The sequence below is a fragment of the Lissotriton vulgaris genome, chromosome 6 (genome assembly GCF_964263255.1).
Source record: "Lissotriton vulgaris chromosome 6, aLisVul1.2, whole genome shotgun sequence".
NCBI lineage: Eukaryota > Metazoa > Chordata > Amphibia > Caudata > Salamandridae > Lissotriton > Lissotriton vulgaris.
This window is the reverse complement of record NC_141694.1, coordinates 1,907,770,236-1,907,789,206: the sequence shown is the minus strand read 5'-3', so window position 1 is coordinate 1,907,789,206 and position 18,971 is coordinate 1,907,770,236. Positions and strand designations below refer to the sequence as shown.

At 48.9% G+C, this 18,971-nt stretch overlaps 1 pseudogene; it reads right to left on the bottom strand.

The window, feature by feature from the left end:
* Window positions 1-15,792: 15,792 nt before the first annotated feature.
* On the bottom strand, window positions 15,793-18,334 carry LOC147709880 (uncharacterized; annotated as a pseudogene).
* Between the last annotated feature and the right edge of the window lie 637 nt (window positions 18,335-18,971).

Sequence of the window (18,971 nt, the reverse complement as noted above, 5' to 3'; positions counted from 1 at the left end):
GGAAGGCAACGCGACGTGGGACAGATCCCCTGGAAGCCGCCGGCTCCACAAGAACTTTGGTTAACACCGGCCTACGGGCCCCAAGAGAACTGCATAAGAACTGTGGTAACCTGAACTGAGTAAACTTGCAACCGTTATCATAAAGTACGTTGACTGTATTCACAAGCCTGCTTAAAATCTATATAAAGATATATATTTTTACAGAATACAGTCTGGTCTCGTTGTGTGGTGGGTTGGTTGTAAAGGTGTACTATTGCAAGTGTTTAACCCTATGTGCCCCAAAGATTAGCCTACGACTGCTTAAGCCACACTACCTAGAGGGTAAGCAGAGGTTGTCTGGAAGGTAACCCTCAGCCCTGACGAGGAAGAGAGAGTCCCTGCTTGTCGCTAGTGTTGCACTGCGCCAACTAGAGCCTCCCCCTTCCTACATTGGACGCAGCGGTGAGGATTTCGAATTTACACTTGTGATATCTATACCTGAGCTTCTGACCACTACACAAGGATTACGGTCCAGTTACTTAGCCACAGACTTTGCTTTTTGAATTTTGCCGAAAGAAGATTCCGAGTGCGAAAACCATGCCGGGCACGAAGAGCCTGGATGGAGCGGGGTCCACGACCTCGGAAGTGTTTGAGATCGAATGGGACGCCGCGAAGCTGGATAAATACTCAAAGAACGAGCTGAAGTTTTTTTGTAAGAAACTCAAGGTTCCGCACGCTGGTTGCAAGAATAAGCCAGAATTCTACAAGGCCCTGAAAGCCTGGGTAGAGTCCAGAAAGACCCCGGAGGATCAAGACGCCCTCGCCGAGCAGAATGCGACGGAGGAGCAGAATGCACTTGGGGATCTGATCGACCTCGAGAGGCAAGACAGCGTGCCCAGCTTTGGTAAAGGCCTGTCGCCAGAGGAGCTGGCGGACAGGAAGGAAACGAGGAATCACGAAAGAAAGCTGGCAGAATTGAAAATCCAGCTGGAGCTTGAAACGAAAAGAATGGCGCTGGAAGAGCGAAAGCACCAGATGGATTATGAAGTAAAAATGAGGGAGATAAGTCTCAAGGAGAGAGACTTGGATCGTCCTCCCTCTGGTGGCAGCGCATCGCCAGTGCAGGTAGAGTCAAGAGTGCACATCCCGAAGGACGTAGTCAAGGAGTTCTTTAAGGGGGATGACATAGGACAGTGGTTTAGGGCATACGAGGTAGCCATGTCCTCCCACCGGGTCCCTGACAAGGATTGGGGAGCGGGGTTGTGGGGAAGGTTCCTTAGCGAAGGGAGAGATACCTTGCTAGATTTGCCCGTAGAAAATCAGAGATCCTATGCCCACATGAAAGAAGCTTTACTGAACAGGTACGGGCTTACCCCTGAAATGTATAGACAGAAGTTTAGGGGATGTACTAAGCGGCCTGGGAATACGTATGTGGAGTATGTGACTTACTTTTGCAGAGCACTGGATGGTTGGGTGAAAGGTAACAAAGTTAATGATTTTCAAGGTCTCTTTGATTTAATTGCATGGGAGCACTTGTCTGATCACTGTTTTCCTGAGTTACGCCAACACCTGATCGATAGCAAGCTGTCCAACCCGAGGAAGCTTGCTGAGGAGGCGGACCGCTGGCTCAGCACCAGGGTCCACAAGGGTCCCGTGGGAGACTCCGCCAAGAGTGGGCAGGGTCCCCAGCAGAAGAGTGGGGGGGACAAAGGGGGAAAACAGAAAGGGTTCCAAAAAGGCCCCCAAAGTAGTTCCCAAGGGAGCCCGCAGCAGGGTTCTCAGCCTCCCCCACCTCCGAAGCAGAATGGGGCCCGACAGGTAAACCTGTTCCAAAGGGGCCCTTCAATTGTTTCAAATGTGGCGAGCCTGGGCACATATCCAGTGACCCCAAGTGCCTGTTTGGAAAACCCGCACCCACTGGGGCTCCGCCCCGATAAGTGACTAGCGTTCACCTGGGAGAAGAAATGATGGTCCCGGGGGGTGGAGATCCCGTTCACATGACCCTAGTCTCGCTAGGAGACAGTGAGATGATCCCTACGAACTACCTGCCCTCTAACACTAAGAAATATGGGCAGGTGGTGATCATCAATGGTAAGGAAGCTGAGGCTCTTAGAGACACAGGAGCCAGTGTGACTGCAGTGAGGCAGCACCTGGTGTCTCAAGAGCAGGTTGTACCCCATGCCTACTGTAGGGTTATAAACGCTGATAATTCAGAGAGTCAGTGTCCGATGGCTCAAGTTCCCTTCGAGTGGGGGGGGGTCTCTGGTACTCTGCAGGTCTGTGTAAGAAAAACCATGCCTGTTGACTGTTTGCTAGGGAATGACTTGGAGCACTCCCCTTGGGAAAAGGTGGAGAAGACGACTCACCTGCGGATGGTGGGTCTGCCTGACTGGGCGTGCGTGACCACCCGGTCAATGGCAGCCAGTAGGGGTGATCGAGAGGTCCTGGGGCCTGAAGGAGAGGCCCAGGAACCGGCCTTAGGGAGAAGGCGCAGGGGGCGCGGGAAACCGGCTCCTGAAGTTCCCACGGTCCAGGAGGAAGCAGACCTTGAGGGGGATGCCCTGGAGCCTACAGGGGAACAGATCGCCGAACTGGGGGACCTGCCTGAGCTGACCCATTGGCAGCAAGAAGGAGGACCCTCCAGGGAGGAATTCTGCAAGGAGCAGAAAGAATGCCCTTCTCTCGTGGGGATGCGGCAGCAGGCTGCAGACCAGGCCGATGGTGTTCAGGCCAAAACACATTACGTGTACTGGGAGAACGACCTCCTGTATTCGGAGCCTAAGGCTGCTGAACCTGGGTCAGCCCGTGTGCTGGTGGTACCCCAGAAGTTCAGAGCCTTCCTACTGGGTCTGGCTCACGATGTGCCGTTAGCAGGACATTTGGGGATGGACAAGACCTATGACAGGCTTGTCACCCACTTTTACTGGCCCCAAATGCATAAGAGTTCAGATGCGTATTGCAGAACCTGTCCGACTTGCCAGGCAAGTGGGAAGACGGGAGGGAAGAACAAGGCTCCCCTCCAACCCTTCCCTGTGGTCGGTACGCCATTCCAGCGAGTGGGTATTGACATCGTTGGGCCTCTGGACCCCAAGACAGCCATGGGCAACAGGTTCATCCTGGTCTTGGTGGACCATGCCACCCGGTACCCTGAAGCCATCCCTCTGAGGACAGTGACGGCTCCCGTGGTGGGGCGTGCACTGATGGGAATTTTCTCTCGAGTAGGATTCCCTCTAGAGGTGGTGAGCGACAGGGGGACCAATTTCATATCGAAGTATATGAAGTCCCTTTGGCAGGAGTGTGGCGTAACGTATAAGTTCACCACACCCTACCATCCCCAAGGTAACGGGTTGGTTGAAAGATTCAACCGAACCCTAAAAGGCATGATCATGGGCCTGGAAGGTCCGATGAGGCGTAAGTGGGACGTCCTCTTACCATGCCTGCTCTTTGCCTATCGCGAGGTGCCACAGACGTCCCTAGGGTTCAGCCCCTTTGAACTGCTGTACGGTCACCCCGTGAGAGGACCACTGAGTTTGGTAAAGGAAGGCTGGGAGCAATCTCCCAGGAAACCTCCCCAGAATGTATATAGCTACATGCTGGCCTTCAGAAACCAGACCAGACGCTTCAGACAACTTGCCGAGGCAAATCTGGAAGCGAGCCAGGAGGAAATGAAGCGGTGGTACGATCAGAATGCCACTCTGGTCGAGCTTCAGCCTGGACAAGAGGTGTATGTCCTGGCCCCAGTGGAGCCCTGTGCCCTTCAAGATAAGTGGACAGGCCCATTTGAGGTTGTGGAGCGCAAGAGCCCCGTGACATACTTGGTGGACATGAAGACGCCCAGGAACCCTTTGCGGGTCCTACATGTCAACCGCCTCAAGCCCCACTTGCGAAGGTCCGAAGTGGGCATGTTGTTGGCAACCGATGACGGAATGGAGGAGGAGTCGGAGCCTCTTCCTGACCTCTTGGTGGCCTGTGAGAAGGATGGGTCAGTGGATGGAGTTAACCTCTCACCCACCCTGACCGCCGAACAACAGGAGGACTGCCGCCAGTTGCTGGGGCAGTTTCCAGACCTGTTTTCCCTGGTTCCGAGTGTCACAGATTGGTGCGTCCATGATGTGGACACTGGAGACAGCTTACCTGTGAGGCACAAGGCTTACAGGGTGACTGACAGGGTCCGGGCCTGCATCAAGGAGGAGGTCTCCAAGATGCTTGCCCTCGGGGTGGTTGAGTCTTCCAGCAGTCCTTGGTCCAGCCCCGTGGTCTTGGTTCCGAAGGCTGCTGCGCCGGGAGCCACACCCGAACTCCGGTTCTGTGTGGACTACAGAGGACTCAATTCAGTCACGAAGACTGACGCGCACCCCATCCCCAGAGCTGATGAGCTCATTGATCGGCTGGGGGCTGCCAAGTTCCTTAGTACGTTTGATTTAACGTCTGGGTACTGGCAGATCGCCTTGACCGATGGGGCAAAGGAGAGGTCGGCATTCTCTACACCAGATGGGCATTTCCAGTTCCGGGTTATGCCATTTGGAATGAAGAATGCCCCTGCCACCTTTCAGAGATTGGTCAACCAGGTGTTGGCTGGACTGGACGAGTTCAGTGCCGCCTACCTGGATGACATCGCAGTGTTCAGTGGCACCTGGCCAGAACACCTGCGACACCTCTGGGAAGTGTTGATGGCCCTGCGCAGAGCAGGCCTCACAATCAAGGCAAGCAAGTGCCAGATTGGGCAGGGTTCAGTGGTGTACTTGGGACACCAAGTTGGGAGTGGCAAGGTAGCACCCTTGCAGCCCAAGATCGAAACCATCCTGGCTTGGGAACCCCCCAAGACCCAGACTGCAGTGAGAGCCTTCCTGGGGCTCACTGGGTATTACAGGAGGTTTGTCAAGGGCTATGGCACGATCGTGACCCCCTTGACAGAGCTGACTTCGAAGAAGCAGCCCAGGAATGTGATTTGGACTGACACCTGTCAGAAGGCTTTTGACACCCTGAAGACTGCCATGTGCACGGCGCCCGTGCTCCTGGCTCCTGATTTCTCCAAGGAATTCATAGTGCAAACAGACGCTTCAGAGCATGGTGTAGGGGCGGTTCTTTCACAGATGACTGAGGAGGGCTTTGACCAACCCGTAGCCTTCATAAGTAGGAGGTTACTTCCACGGGAAAGTAGGTGGAGTGCAATAGAGCGTGAAGCATTTGCTGTGGTCTGGGCGCTGAAGAAGCTAAGACCCTACTTGTTTGGGTCTCACTTCCGAATTCAGACGGACCACAGGCCCCTCAGATGGTTGATGCAGATGAGGGGTGAGAACCCGAAACTGTTGAGGTGGTCCATTTCTCTACAGAGTATGGACTTTACGGTGGAACACCGCCCTGGCACCGATCACGCCAACGCTGACGGTCTGTCCAGATTTTTCCGCCTTAGTGATGTGGAACTCCCTGGGGAAGGGTAGTTCCCCCCACATTTCAGCTGGAGGGGACACATGTTAGACCTGGCACCTTGGCGTGAGTCTCCCTTCCACTTTTTGCTGATGTGCCTCCGATGTTTTGCTGGTTTTCCGATACTCAGGGCACTGCGCCACGGCTGATCCGTGCCGCAGTGCAAGTGCTCCCTACTGTAAATTGTACATGCGATTGGTATCCATGATTGGTTCTTTGTATTTACTGTTAGTCCCTAGTAAAGTGCACTAGAGAGTGCCGGGGCTTGTAGATGCCAATACTGCTGGTGGGCCTGCAGCGCTGGTTGCGCCACCCACCGAAGCAGCCGTAAAGATGTGTCTGGGAACTGCGACCGCAGAACCCGCGTGCGGTCTCGTACTGTCACGCTAGCTGGGCAAGTGTCCCCACTTGCCAGCACCGACCCTTCCCTTGACTACATATTAGTCACCCCTATGGTAGGCCTGCGGGCAGGGTGCGTTGTAGGTGTAAGGTAGGACAAGCCCTGATGTGCGTGGCATGTCCTAGTAGTGACTTACAACCAAGACCGTATTTCACTATTGAAGGCTACCTGCTCCATTAGGCCAGACTGAGCTGCTGGAATTATTACACCCTATAATCCCCGCAGGCTCAAGGAGCATGGTAGCGAGTCATGTTTAGTATGCCTGAACTCGGGATGATAAAATATTTCTTGTAGTCAAGTTTATTTTAGTATCTTGGGTTTGCAAATGCTACTTTTAGAAAGTTAGCATTTGCTTGCTTAGCCATTTCAGCCCGCCTCTGCTGGTATGTGTATCTGACTGTCTGGGAGGTGTGAGTGACAGGGCTGGAGGGATGACAGGTGGTGAATGCGCAGATTACACCTTAGTGGGAGGTAGGAGTGCCTCTTGACTCGAACTGTAGCTGTGCTCGACCACCACAATGCTGGCTCCACCCTCCTGGGGAGCGGCGGATGACTCTGCCGACGCCTGGCCCAGGAAGGGCGCAGCCCCCATCAACAAGGTACTCTGGCCACCCCTGTCCGGACAATGCTGGCTCCACCTCCTGTGGGGCGTCTGATGCGCCTGCCCCTCACACTGAAAGCAGAAGCCGGAGTACACCCACCGGGGTACTCAAAGACTGAGAGTGGCTATGCAAAGGCCCCCCTGGCCTGCGAGAACAAAAGAATTGGCCTATAAAAGAAGGAGCCCTGCTCCTTGAAAATTAGATCCGGTTTGGGCCACAGAAGGACTCTGCCCTACGAGAAGGACCGTGAGAGACAAGGAAGGGTGCTGGCTCTTGCCTGTGTCTGGTGCCTTGCTGCTGAAGGAGAGGAAGAAGAAAAGACTACGAAAAAGACTTTTGCTTTACTTTGTGCCAAACTCTGCTAAAGAGATCTCCAAGGGCTTGCAACTGAACTTGCCCCCTGACCAGCGTCCCAGGACCAGTGGACGCTACCCCCTTGGAAGAAAGCGACTGCGGGTGCTGACCATCGCCGCAGCACCGACGGAGGAATCTCCTCCAAGGCAACGACATCCACCTGACCACCGTGACCGGGGCCCAAAGCACAAGCGAGAGCAAAGTAAGGACCAGCCGCCGCTGGCCCGAACACCGTGACCGCAACTGCACCGGGAGCCCGAGAGCAAAGCGAAGGAGGACCCGTCCAGTCCGAGCTCTCGAGGTGACTGCATAACGAGCAGCCACTCACCTGCAAAGACGGACAGTTGCCCGGGGAGAAACGATCAGCGACCCCGGGAAGGCAACGCTAATCATTCTTTAAACGCTTCCCACAACGTAGCCGCAGAGGTAACAGAGCCCTGGTTCAACATGCAGTAGGATAAAATCACTTGGTGGGTTTATGTTTAAAGACTGGATCTGACAGCTCAGATAGTCGCAGCTGCTATATTCTTTGTATCCCTGCATAGCTAGCGATGGTCAAAGCCATAAGAACCGGAGAATGATCGGACAGTGCCCTAGGTAAATGTGTTATAATTTCAACCCAGCCCATCGCATCTCTAGATCCTAACCTGTAATCTATTCTGGAAGATATTGCATCCTCTACAGAATGGAATGTATACTCTGGAATTAGGGCATTCCACACGGTACAAGTGTAGCAGTTTGCCCTGGTGCATAATATCCCATAGAGCTTCATATGTTTAGGTGAGTCAGCAGGACCTGTTGCCGGTGGTAGCCAAATCAGCTTGCAGCATTGAAGTATTTTCCATATATTGCAAAGCGAGGAGGGGGGAGGAGGCATCCACAAGCCTGTTTCTAACTTTAGTGAGAAAAAACAAGGAAACAGCAGGGTCGTCAGAGTTTGGCCCATATGTACTGATCAATGTAATGTGTAGCGAACCCAACAACCCCTGTACAACCACACACCTGTCCTCTTCATCACAGAACATGTCCACAGGCCTGAACCATAAGCCTTGTTTAACCAATATACCCACTTCCGTAGCGATTGAGGAAAAGAAATGAAGGTACGAGCTCCAGATTTTGGAGAAATAATTATCCCCCACAAAACCAGCATGCATTTCCGGAACTAATGAAAAACTCACCCCTTAGGCCTAATGAGATATGCAGTCACCAGCCGGACCTTGTGATGGTCATTCATCGCTCTTACATTACAGATGAGCAGCCTAGCATTACATCCAGAGCTAGCACCAGTCATGTGTGTTGTTATTATTATTATTATTATATGAAATTTATAGCGCGCTCAGTTACCCAGGGGCATCCCGGCGCAGTACAGAACAAGGAAGACAGCTCCGCTTAATCACTACACTGGAAACAGATGGGTCTTCAAGAGTTTCCTAAAGAGTAGGATCTTAGGCTCTGAACGGATCTTGAAAGGCAGGGAGTTCCACAGTGCTGCCACTTGCACTGAGAAGCGCCTGCCCCCAGAGCGAGCTCTCTTTACTCTGACTGACTGCAGAAGATGTTTTTGGTCAGAACGCAGTAGACGTGTGGGCTTATAGGGGCGTGCCATAGTAGAAAGAATGGGGGGGCCCTTACCATGCAAAATTTTATGGGCCGTGCATAACGCTTTAAATTTCACCCGCTCCTTAACGGGGAGCCAGTGAAGCGTTTTCAGGGCCGGGGCAGCAGAATGTCTTCTGGGAACATCCATCAACACTCTAGCGGCAGCATTTTGTACCTGTTGGAGGGTTTTAAAAGTCGCTTCGGAGGCACCGAGAAACACCGCGTTCCCGTAGTCAAGCCTCGACAGGATTAGACCACGAATCAAAAGCTTCCTCGCTGAATCAGGGAGCAGTGGTAAAACCTTGCGAGCTGACCGCAGCAGACCGAAGCACACCCCCGCGGTCTTCCTGGCGTGGGTCCTAAAGGACAGATCTTCCGCCAACCAAACTCCCAAGGTCTTGATTTCCTTCTTGGGAGATGGTGGGTCACCCAGAGACCGAGGCCAACAACTAGCAATGATAGAGGGACTGGATTTACCCAGGAGCATCAGCTCAGTTTTCTCCCCGTTGAGCTTAAGGGCGGAGTGGGACATCCAACGATGGACATTAGCAAGGCAGTCATGAAAGACTTCAGGTTGTTACATCAGCTGGGTGAGGCCTACCACCAGCTGAGTATCATCAGCATAGCTGATGATCTTCACTCCTGAAGGGGCGACCACTCTTTCAAGCGGAGTCATATAAATATTAAATAAGGTAGGGCTCAAAGATGAGCCCTGCGGGACTCCGCATTGAAGAGGGAACAGGGTGGATTGCTCTACCCCTTCCCAGACTGGGTAGAAGCGATTGGAGAGGAAGGATTCAAGCCACTTCAAGGCCATCCCTGTCACACCCACCTCTGACAGGCGTTGGAGGAGCACCTGGTGGCTTACGGTGTCAAAGGCAGCACTCAAGTCCAGGAGGATCACTGCCACTGACCCCCCTGAATCAAGAATGCTCCTCGCTTCCTCCACTACTGCCAGTAAAGCTGTGTCCGTCCCCTGACCAGGGCGAAAACCCGTCTGGGAGTCTCCCAACAGGTGATGGGACTCTAGATGGTAAGAGAGCTGACGGTTGACCAACTTTTCTGCGACTTTTGAAAAGCCGGGCAGAAGTGAAATAGGCCTGAAGTTGGCCAAGTTGGAAGAGTCTAATACTGTTTTTTTCAATAGTGCTTTTACCACTGCCTTTTTCCATCTCTGAGGCACTATGCCCTGGGAGACTGAAAGATTAATAAGCTCCGTAAGCCGAGTAGACAGGGTATTTGCCACTAGTTTAAGATATTTAATGGGCACTGGGTCACTAGGAGACCCACTCTTCATCCCTTTAAGAACTTTTGTGACCTCCTCCTCCGAAAAAGGGCCGAAAGAGGACAGCTCAGCGGGGCATATTAATGGGCTAGCGTCCAACTCCTGGAGCTGAGAGGTCGCAGGCAGTGAGAGCAGGATCTTCTCTATTTTCGAATGAAAGAAGTCCGCCAGTTCTTCAAATTTTTCTTGAGGATTGTCATGCACAACTGGGGGGACTGGGGCTTTCAGGAGTTCCTTAAAAATTTTAAAGGATTCCCCTGGTGAATTACTTGCCCTCTCGATCCTATCGCTGAAGAAATTCCTTTTGGCATCCTTCAGCGCGTTTTTATACTTCCTCATTGCTCTCTTATAATGTAGCCGACATTCTTCCGTCCCCTCTCTCCTCCATGCACGTTCTAATCTTTTACATGATGTTCTGAGACCCCTGAGTTCGGGAGTATACCAGGGAGCGGAGCCAACTCTTCTTTCCCTAATGGGCCTTCTCTTTTTTGGAATCAGAGAGTCCAAGGTATTGGTCAGCCAATTTCCCGTATGCTGGTCAGCAATAATGGGGTCAGTGACAGGGGGTGGACAGGTTCTTGCTAACTCTGCCGCCCAGCTATCCACTGGCAACCTCGACCAAAGTCGTTCCACTGTATATTGTCTAGGTGCTGGGTCTCTCCCCTTCCCCAACTGCCATCTAAGAGGGACTAAGCAATGGTCCGTCCAGGGGAGAGCCAACGGCTGGAGGGCTAGCAGGTTCTCTGGATTGGCAAAAGCAACATCCAGCTGATGACCCCTCTTGTGGGTGGCACCAACATTGGCAAGATGTAGATCAAGTGCGCCCAGCATACCTTGTAGGTCTCTCGCCACTGCATCGCAGGGATCATCAAAATGTAGGTTGAGGTCCCCGAGGACTACAAAGTTGGAGGACGCAGCAGCCAATGGTATCACTGCCTCAATAAAGGAGTCTACAAAATTTCCCAACGTTGCGGGAGGCCGATACACAAGAAGGCCAGAGATAGAGATAGTAGAAGATATGCGTAGGGAAAATTGACAGCCTTCCGAGTTATTAATGCAGCAATCTACCGCTTTGCATACGTATTCCTCTCTATACATAATAGCCACTCCTCCCCCCCTCCCATCCGGCCTATCCAGATGAAACATAAGGTATCCCGAAGGGAGAGCCTTAACGATGTCAGGACCAGAACAAGAGGCCAGCCAAGTTTCCGTAAGGAACAAGGCATCCAGGCTATGATCTAAAACCAGGGAATTGATTTCCGTGGCGTGGCAAGGTAATGACCTGCAGTTCAGCAGTGTCTGCAATTTTGACCCCCCTCTTTCTTCTAAGCTTTTCTGTCAAATCAGAACTATTTGATCAGAAGTATTTCTACCATCAAAACCCTGTGTCACCTGTGTTCTAGTAATAGTAGCCCAAACGGCCCTCCCAACCAACCCCAACCCACATTGTGTGAATAACCTTAGCAGAGCTTTACAGTCTGGCCTCAGGGTGGCTAAACTGGCATCAATCCCATTGATGCCCAGACTCAAGTGATGCTCAGTTGTGTTAGATATAACAGCAGGGTTAGAATACTGTCCTTCTTGCATATCGATGAGAGATACAACTTGTCTTGACACTGTGGGTGGTTATTCAAGGATTAGGAGCTGGCGAATTGTGGGTGGGGGGGCCTTTTCTAACTCTCACACTTTTTGAGTGCCTCCCTCTTTTACAATTTTTAAAGCCTGAGAGCAAGCCTCAGAAAACACTCTGCATACCCCAGCGAACTCAAAAACTACTGGGCAAGCTACCTGCTCCTATTCCCTGCAAAGGTACTGGGAAACTCATGACTCACCTGGAGCAGAACCAGCTACTTGATCCCTCTCAATCCGGCTTCTACAGCTACGAAACCATGCTGACCACAGCCACAGACGACATCCAAACCCTTCTCGACCAAGGAGAAACAGCAGCTTTGATCCTCTTTGACTGCTCAGTAGCCCTTGACACTATATCCCACCCCACACACTGATCAAAAGATTCCACCACTTCAGCATCCAAGGAGACGCACTTAGATGGATCACCTCCTTCCTCACAGGAAGAATCCAGAGGATCCACCTCTCACCTTTCACCTCTGGACCCAAGGAGATCACCTATGGTGTCCTCCAAGGCTCATCCTTCAGTCCCATGCTCTGCGATACATATATGGCCTCCGCTGGTCCACATTGTCAGATCCCACGGTCTCAACATAATTTCCTACACAGACGACACCAAACTCATCCTCTCACTTATTGATGTCCCTACCGCCATCAGTACCAACTTCCACACATGTACGGCAAAAATCGCGATTGGATGAAGAAAAATTGCCCGCAGCTAAACACAGACAAGACGGAAGTACTGATCTTTGGCAACAGCAGCAACACATGAAATGACTCCTGGTGGCCATCAGACCTAGGACACGGACCCGTACACACTCCTTCCATCCACGCCAGAAACCTTGGAATCCTCATCATCAACAACAAGCTCACCATGAAACTAAAGATCAACGCCATCTCCTCTGCCTGCTTCCACACTCTGCATATACAGAAGATGTTCAAGTGGCTCCCCCTCCATCAAGATGCACTGTGATACAGGCCCTCAATACCAGCCGACTGGACTATGGCAACACCCTCTACGTAAGAATTGCCGCACACCTGCTCCAGAAACTTCAAAACTAACCGAATGCCACAGCCAGACTCATCCTCTGCCTTCGCCGGAAAACCCACATCACACCCCTCTTCAGGAAACTTTATTGGCTCCCTGAACAGAAGGGATGACAATTAAAGCTACTGAACTACGCACACAAGGCTCTACACAACCAAGGATCCATATATATTAACCACGGCCTGAACTTCCACCAACTGTTGACAAGACTACACTCTGCCTCCCTTTCACTTACCCATACTCCCTGCATCTACCCAATCAGATGTGGGGGACCCTCCTTCTCACACATTACAGCAAAGACCTGTAACAGCCTCCCCACACTCCTCTGGACCATCACCTCACTTCCGGAATTTCAAATGGTACCCAAGACCTGGCTGTTTGAATAAGCCTATGGGACCTGCAAGTGCCTGGATACTCTATTGGGTGATTAGCCACGCTTTATAAATCCTGCTCGATTGAAGCCTCGATAACCATGGAATTAACAGTTAGCCTTTCATAAACAACTGAAGCAAAGGGTTTCAGGATGGTGAAAAACTGACCTATCAATTGCCTGTTCTGTCCATTCAAAGACAGGATTTATTTTTACATACTTCCCACTGTGGCTCTTCGGTCACCAAATGGTTCCTCCCCAGGGTGGGCTTTCCTATGGTACATTGGCTGTGCGGTGCCCTTTTAATAAATGCCTTGTGACTTTCTGTACATTCAAACGGTTATTTCATTAAGAACACTTTGTCACATTTTCCAGGAACTCTTCCCGTTTTGCAAAGCCATCCCTTCATCACCCAACTCGCCATTGCCCCCGAACACTAGATATTCCTAGCAGATCACAACTTCACATGGAAGACCGTAGCGATGCCAGCACTGACAACCTAACAGAAAGCATGAGCAACATCTGCCTCATCCACCTCATCATCAACCAACACACATCGTAGGGCACACACTTGACTCCATCTTCATCTCCAGTGAAACAATCAAGTACCACCATGTCACAGAACTCACCTGGATCGACCACTCCATTGTCCACTTCATCATCACAGGGAACAACGCTACAGAAACCAAATCCAAACCATCCAGCACACCTCAGCACAACTTGAAAACTGTCTCAGTCAAGAAATAGAACAACATTCTCCATACCAACTGACCGCACATAGCTCCAGACCTTAAACAGGCCATCAAGAACTTCACAAACTGGATCACTGACTATGTCACCCCCGCCGAGCCGAACAAGATCAGATAATCTGCAAAGTGTGTCAACTTGTTTACCCCCGAACTTCAGACCTCTCAATGAGACTGTTGTTGACTAGAAAGAAGATGACGTACTAGTAAGGATCCAGTGCACTACACCACCTTCAGGACATCGATAAACAACTACCACCTACTCCTTAAAGAAGCGAAGAAGAGTGCCCTCACATGCTGCATAGAGATCAGCTCAAACCACAGCAATGAGCACTTATCCATCGTTAGGGAATTCAGCAACCCTGCGTCCACCGAGAATATCATAACTCCCTTCTGGGATCGGTGCGACATGCTTGCTGACTACTTCCATTAGAAGATTGCAGTCATCTACAAGGACTTTGAATCTCAGCTCTCCACCAGTGACAGCCTCCACCTCCTTACACACACAGACACTAACTGGGACCTCCTCATCGTACAAGACACAACCTCTTTAATGAAGTTGATGCACTCTAGGGTACCCACTGATCCATGCCCCTAACTTATCTTTAACCTCAGAAGCAAGGCAATCAGCTTAGAGCTCACAAAACCACTGAACAGATCCCTCGCCATGGCCTCCTTCCCAGAAGAGTGGTAACACACAAAGGTGAAACCCCTCCTGAAAAAACCTTTAGAAGACCTAGAGCACCTGAAGAACTTCCGACTGATACCCCTGCTCTTGTTCCAGGCCAAAGTTTTTGAGAGGTCGATCAAGAGGCAGCTGACCGGATCCCTGGAGCACAACAGCCTCCTGGACTCCTCCCAGTTTGCTCCGAGCCAATCAAAGCACAGAGACCGCCCTGATAGCAGCCATAGATGATATCAGAGACCTCAGTGAAACTGCAGCCCATACCTTCCTTGACCTCTCAGCTGCCTTCAGCATGGTGTTTCACCAGATCCTGATCGACAAGCTCCACCACATTGTAGTCCAAGGAAATGCCCTCAAATGGATGGCCTCCTACCTCACCAGAAAACCTCAGATAATCTGACTCCCGCCCTACTCCTGAGCCCAAGGACATCATCTGCGGCACCCCACAAGGATCCTTCATTAGTCCCCCTTCTTCTACACATGCATGATACCCCTAGCCAACATTATTAGATCGCACGGGCTGAAGGTCATCTTCTACACCGACTAGACCCACCTCATCAACTCCAGAGACAACTTACATAGGTGCACTGCCAACATCACAGACTAGATGAAGCACAACTGCCTAAAACCAAACACGGACAAGACAGAAGACTTCATCTTCAGTAACCATGCCTCTCCTTGAAGCAACGCATGGTGGTCAGCAGAACCTGGCTTCTTCCCCTCCCTTCCAACCATGACATTGACTCCAGCATTGTCCTGGACAACAAGCTCACCATGAAGAAGCAAATCAACATGATCTCCACCATCTGCTTCCTCACAATGCACATGCGCCGCAAGATCTTTAGATGGCTCCCACCAGACACCTGCAGTCCGCCTCCCTCCTCCTCGCTTAAACTCCTAACGCACCCAGCACGAGGCCACTCTTACTCCCACCTGTCTGCAAAGACCTGGCATGAAGTCCCCCTGCACCTCAGATCTGCCTCATCACTGAATCTGGAAAGGACTCAAGACCTGGCTGTTCAATTGATCGGCCCCTCTGGACAACAACTCCTCACCCAGCGCCTTGAGAACCTCACTGATTTGCAGCGCTTAATACCCATTGGTTGATTCTGTACATTCATATAGATTTTTCTCAGTGGGGACTTTCTGATGCGATTTTAACTCTCCCTTGCCAATAAATGCCTTGCTAAATTCAGTGCGGTCTTCAGGGTTGACTTTTGATGTCGAGTTAGCTCTCCATTTATGAATGCGTGGTCACATTCAATACATTTATAGAGTTTCTCTCCTCTGTGAACTTTATGATATATTACATTTTGTTTTGTAATCTATCTCTTCTCACATTCTATTCATTAATAGGATTTCTCTCTAGTGTGGATTTATTTATGATGCATTAGCTTATTCTTCCTGTGGAAGACTTTATTAAACTCTGTACATACATTGGATTTCTTGCCATGTAGATTTTTGGATGTCGCTTCAGTTTTCCATTTATTATGAATCCTTTGTGGTATTCAGTACATACATATGTGTTTTCCCCTTTGTGATCTTCCTGATCTTGTATTACATTTTGCTTTGTAATAAATCCCTTGTCACATTTTGTAAATTCATGCGGTTTCTCTCTAGTGTGGACACTGATATTGCTTTAATTATCCCTTTATAATAAATAACTTGTCATGTGCGGTGCAGTTGAATGGTCACCCTACATTTGGAATACATGCTTTGTCACATTTTGTACAATGATATGGTTTCTTTCATGTGTGAACATTCTGATGTAGTTTTAATGTTTGCTTTGTAATAACTGCTAAATCACAGTCAGTACAGCCATATCATTTCTCACCAGTGTGGAATTTGTGATGTAGTATTTATCTTTGCCTCGTAATAAATGTCTTGTTGCGTTATGTAGATTCATAGGGTTTCTCTCCTACGTAGACTAGCTGATGTTGCATAAGATGCGACTTTCTAATAAATGCCTTCTCACATTCAGTGCAGTTGAATGGTCTCTCTCCTGTGGGGATTTTCTAATATTGCTTCAGCTCTCCATTGGTTATAAATGCTTTGTCACATTCAGTGCATTCATACGGGTTCTCCCCAGTGTGAACTCTGATGTCGCGTTAACTGTCCATTTCTTATAAATGCTTTTTCACATTCTGTACATTGGTATGGTTTCTCCCCAGTGTGGATTTTCTGATGTCGCTTTAGTTCTCTTTTTCTTATAAATGCTTTGTCCCATTCAGTACATTGATATGATCTCTCACCAGTGTGGATTTTCTGATGTCGCTTTAGCGTTCCATTTCTCATAAACGCTTTGTCACATTCTGTACATTTATATGGTGTCTCCCCACTTTGGATTTTCTGATGTCGCTTTAGCTCGCCAATTGTTATAAATGCTTTGTCACACTCTGTACATTCATACGGTTTCTCCCCAGTGTGTACTTTGATGTTTAATTAGGTATCCACTAGTAATAAATGCCTTGTCATATTCTGTACATTTTGATGGTTTCTCCCCAGTTTCGAATTTCAGATGTTGTTTTAGGTGTCCAATTGTTATTAATGCTTGGTCACATTCTGTACATTGATATGATCTCTCTCCAGTGTGGGTTTTCTGATGTTGCTTTAGCTCTCCAATTGTTAGAAATGCTTTGTCGCACTCGGTACATTTATATGGTTTCTTGCCAGTGTGTACTGTTTGATGTTTAATTAGGTCTCTTCTAGTAATATATGCTTTTTCACATTCTGTACATTTATATGGTTTCTCCCCAGTGTGGATTTTCTGATGTAGCTTTAGCTCTCCATTTCTTGTAAATGCTTTGTCACATTCTGTACATTGATATGGTTTCTCCCCAGTGTGGATTTTCTGATGTAGCTTTAGCTCTCCATTTCTTGTAAATGTTTTGTCACATTCTGTACATTGATATGGTTTCTCCCCAGTGTGGATTTTCTGATGTTCCATTAGATGTGCCTTTCTAATGAATGCTTTATCACATTCTGTACATGGGTATGGTTTCTCTCCAGTGTGGCTTTTCTGATGTCGCTTTAGCATTTCATTTCTTATAAATGCTTTGTCACATTCTGTACATTTATATGGTTTCTCCCCAGTGTGGATTTTCTGATGTCGATTTAGCTCTTGTTTTCTTTTAAATGCTTTGTCACATTCTGTACATTTATACGGTTTCTCCCCAGTGTGTATTCTCTGATGTCGCTTTAGCTCTTCTTTTCTAATAAATGCTTTGTCACATTCTGTACATTTATATGGTTTCTCCCCAGTGTGGATTTTCTGATGTAGCTTTAGTTCTCCATTTCTTATAAATGCTTGGTCACATTCGGTACATTTATATGGTTTCTCCCCAGTGTGGATTTTCTGATGTTCCATTAGATGTGCCTTTCTAATGAATGCCTTGTCACATTCTGTACATGGGTATTGTTTGTCTCCAGTGTGTACTTTCTGATGTTTAATTAGGTATCCAATAGTAATAAATGCCTTGCCACATTCTGTACATTTATATGGTTTCTCCCTAGTTTGGAATTTCAGATGTTGTTTTAGGTGTCCAATTGTTATAAATGCTTTGTCACATTCTGTACATTGATATGATCTCTCTCCAGTGTGGAATTTCTGATGTTGATTTAGCGTTCCATTTCTCATAAACGTTTTGTTACATTCTGTAAATTTATATGGTTTCTCCCCAGTGTGGTTTTTCTGATGTTGCTTTAGCTCTCTATTTCTTATAAATACTTTGTCACATTCTGTACATTTATATGGTTTCTCCTCTACGTGGACACTCTGATGCTGCATTAGGTTTTTCATTGCAAATAAAACTTTTCCGCAGTCAGTCCATCGATATGGTTCTCCTCCAGTATGATTTTCTGATGTTGCACTTGCTCTTTCTCGCCCTAATAAATGTGTTGTCACTTTCTAGATATTCATACGGTTTCTTTTCTGTGTGTTTTTTCTGATCCAGGGTAGCTCTTCTTTCACAGTGAGAACATTATCAGACTTGCCTCAGTATGTCAGTGTGTTATTTTGTCAATGTAGATCAGGTGATCCCTAAGAGCCAAGTACAGACCACATTGGGCAGTTTGGGTTTTCTGCTGTAGAATAAGACGTTGGCGAGCTATTAGCCTTTAAGGGAAGAAATTTCGAGGTGTACCGTTTTTATGTTAGTTCCGACACAAGTGATTTTAATGCCTTCACCTTTTTTGTTCATTACTGCATTTATTTCACCTGTTGGGGAAAACAAAAAAACACTGGATAAGCTTAAATGGTGGGTCCATTACAAAAATCTATTGCCATTTAATGAGATATTCAATTGTCCATATAGAAAAGTGCGCGGAAGAAATTCTAGATTACACTTTTGATGTAAAGATGCAATAGGCATAGCAAGGGCATACAATCCTTCCTTGACACCCTCCTATCACGGAGTGTGGACTCAAGGAGTAACCAAGACTTCAGTTCAGTCTTTTGTGCAGCACCACAGTTCTTCTGACAGCGGGTCTGTCTAGATCCATAAGTGTCGGATTTGATGGGGCCAGAGACTCAGCACTTACGGCCAAATGTGCCTTTGCTGTGAGGGAAACTTCAGTGAGTGGTTTTAAAGTGCACCAGTATCTCTTTCAGTCCCAGCCTCATTCCAGACTACCAAAAGGAGCTATCATTCCTTTATATGGGGTCAGTCTACTACCCTGTGAAGGGTAAGAGTGGGCCCCTTCCTCCCATCTGCCCAGAAAGACCCATCGGGATGCAGATGGATGTAGATAAGTTCACATACACACCCAACTCTTGCAGTGTCTGTGGCTCTCTGGAAAGAATGCACAAAGGGGTCGGTCACCTAGCCCAGACGTGTATTAGAGACAGG